Raw genomic sequence first — 3,570 nt, 5'->3', positions numbered from 1 at the left:
ACGCCTCACTGACACTGCACTGATGCACAGACGGCTTTGCGTGGCGGCGTGGCGAGACGGAAATACAATATACCTACGATCAACAAAACAACTATAAACTGGATGGTTCTTGGCCAGAAGAAGTGGGTATCCGAGGACGCCCTCAATAAAAAGGCTTCCACCATTGACCGTGATGCAACGCAACGTAAGCAGATATATCGGCGGAGGATATCGATGTCAGAGCGTCGCGGAGTGAATCAGTCTGCGTATGTATTAGCTAGCAGCTCGGGTATGTAGGTATGTACCCGACATGCTTGGGATGCTTATGAAATCATCGAAACAAAACGCGAAATAGACACTCACCTAATTTTCCCGCTGACGTTGGCCGCGATGAAATCATTCCGTTGTTGTTGTTGGTTGGTTTAACTTGCTTCTTTTGATTTTTGTTCGTTCTCACTTTTCGCTGTTCACATTTATCGGGGTCAGCACTGTTTTGGCGGTTGTTTTGCGCACTTGGTGTTGGATTTCGCTTGTTTCGTCCTCTGAAGCCATTCGCCACACTACCATTGGCATTGGCCATCGACGGCGACGACGACGACGACGATTTAGGCGACGGGGGAGTTTTGCTCGTTCCATTCTCCGCAACCAAGGCCGGAAATCCTTCGGATTGCGTTACATTCCGCTGACGTTGCTGCCTCGGTCGCAGCTGATGACGATCCGAGGTCAACGTCCACGGTGGAGGGGATTCTGCGGTCACTAACATTTGCTGTGTCTTCCGTGTCGCCAAGTTCTTACTGACTCTTCTGTGCTTCTGAACTTCACTCGCGCAAATGAGTAACATCGTCTCCGGGTGTACAACGGTAAAATTTTCCCTTGTTTTATTCTTGCTGTTTTCAAAATTACACTGTCTTCATCTACGCGACAACACACTTTGAACCGAAATGCTGAACACTTCTTCGTGATTCTGATTTTTTTTTCTGCTGCTGTGTCCTGTAGAGGCGAGATGCTGCGCCAAACACTTCCTTTGTGTCCTACTGAGAATCGGTCAATATGTAAACAGTAGCTGCACTTTTTAGCGCATTCATCTGCCTTCACGGCACGTCCGACTTATTCCGTTCGAATGCACTCCGCAAATGTAGACATACAAATTGTTTTTGCTTTTATCGAACACACCGACGAACCAAACGACCCACCGATACAACGCCGCTACGTACGATGTCGCTACGCTGACTGACTTGGGAATACCACACGTAGGGTAGCTGTTTGTTGAACACCAGCGCGCATAGGGGAACAAAGCCCAAAATGCCAAGATGGGGTAAAATGGCCCAACTCATAAAATCATTCCTCGATGTGATTTGACCATTACTATAGGTGAATGGTGTCAAGATATGTTAACATAAAACATTCTTCTAGAAGCTAAGCCGCCATACCCATGGAAAATCTTTCGATTTCCCAATGAAAACTATCAACTTCCGGTTTTTCGTGCTTGCAATTAAGGTTTTCTGGTGATTTTATCACCAGCCAAGTGTTTCCAAGCAGATTGAGACACACATGGAGGCGCATGGTTGTTGATGTCTACGCTTTTCATGTTAGGGATCATTCAAATATGACGACCATAGTTTAGCGGGGAGAGCGGTGACACTCCATGTATTGAGCATACGAAAATAGCGAACCAGAGGAGCAAAGGGAGCCAGAAGTGCCCGAAAAATGATGGACGTAATTTTTGAACGTTTTCATGAAGTGGCATCTTACCCCATGGCAGGTGGCCTTTTTGCACCACTTCCGTTTTACGAACCAGTTTTTGAAATCGCTATAAATCGATGAAAATGCATTAGTTTAGTGAATATTTTTGCTGAAGCATCGAGCAAATATTGTCTAGTTGCTGTTAACACTTTGGAAGCCTAGAAAATGAAGCTATATATCATAGAAAACGATGAAAGTTTGAAAAATGGCATATTGCCCCACTTTACCCTACCACTCTGCTGAAGCCAGGCAGTGAACGACGGACGGACGGACGACGCTGCTGATGATGGCCAATGACGATGATGATGGTCGGACTGTTGAAATCAGCGTTTGTTTACACACATTTCTTGGCCACGACACACGCTGAGTCGAGGCGAGAGTCGCGATGGGGAGACCCAGAATGCATTCGAGGCGTACAGTGTAGGTAAACGCGCGCGTTCTGAGGGTATGCGATATAGGTAGCAAGTGAGTTCACCAATTACTTAGCTTTAGCTTTACTGGCTGCACATTATCTGTGGTTGCTACTACATGATTGAACGAAACCAGTGAAAGCACGAAACAGCACAAAAATGAATCAATTGAAGAGATGACTGACAGTGGTCATAACTTATATGTCACTGTTCATGGTTTAGTGGTTTTACTTTAAAACAACAACAGCGCAGGCCACGTAGTTGCAGGATAAATTACAATATAAATTACCGGCCCTTAAGGTGCTTCAATCTTGGGGTGAACTAATCATTTATAAAAAGGAAGGAAAGGAAGGAATTTTGTAACTATGTAAAATTTGTTATTCCAGGAATTGGGAACGAGTTCCCGGATGACATGTTGGTCGGAGTTATGGCGACACGGACACAACACTTATCGCTCTTAAAAATATAAGAGAATAAAAGATTTACCTTTACATGGACCGCTTTCGGGCTCTACCCAAGCAACCAAAACTTCGGATAAATAGCATGTTTGGGCTTAAGCAGCTATTCGAAGGAAGATCAAAAGCATTCTATTCAGCTCACTTTTTAAGTAAATAACCGAACTTGAGTTCACAAAAAGTACACTTGTGTCGCTGAAAGGAACGCTAATAAGCTTAAAAATAAGCGTCAAAAAAAATGTTTAGTCCTCAAAAGTAATTTATTATTAAGAAACATTAGTTCATGTGGAATCCAAATTGACTAATTCTTTATTACACCAACGAACCTAACCTCACTTGACTGACAATTCACAGGTCATTTTGACAGATGTAACATGAGCATGAAAAGGACGACAACAAAATCGATAAAGTAGAATATATGATCCGTCTTTTTCGTGCATGTGTTTGGTCTGTCAAAATGACCTCAGAAGTGTCAAACATTTTCATGGCTAGCTTTGTTGGTGTAATCAAGAATACCTAGAAAATAATTTGTGATGTTTTTTACTTACTGAGATTTGAACTCGGGTTCTCCTCGTTGAAAGCCGGTGCCTAACCACTACTCCATGTATGTGTTGTTAGGCACTGTGGGATTTTATCCAATGTGCTGATATCATATAGTAGAGCTCAATCAGGTTCGCATGTGAACTTTCCCTGAACTTGGAATACTTTTTGAAGTCGAAAGTTCGAAAGAAGTTCACGTGGAACTTCTTGTGCACTTACACAGTTTGACATTTTCAATTTGTTGTGGTTCGCAGTGCAAAGCAATAAATTAGGGCCAGTGTATCGACTTTAAGAAAAGATTATAAGTTTTCAGCTTGGTTTCCAGTGATTACGATTGCGTCGATTACCGGCGCGCTGCAGCGACAAGTGAGACAAGTGTGAAAACATCCAGCAAAGCTGGAAAATTTTTGTGCGCAGCCGAAAAAACCCCGGCGGAATTCTGG

The sequence above is a fragment of the Aedes albopictus genome, chromosome 1 (assembly GCF_035046485.1).
Source record: "Aedes albopictus strain Foshan chromosome 1, AalbF5, whole genome shotgun sequence".
In the NCBI taxonomy this organism is placed as follows: domain Eukaryota; kingdom Metazoa; phylum Arthropoda; class Insecta; order Diptera; family Culicidae; genus Aedes; species Aedes albopictus.
The sequence above is the reverse complement of the archived record's forward strand: the minus strand, read 5'-3'. Positions refer to the sequence as shown.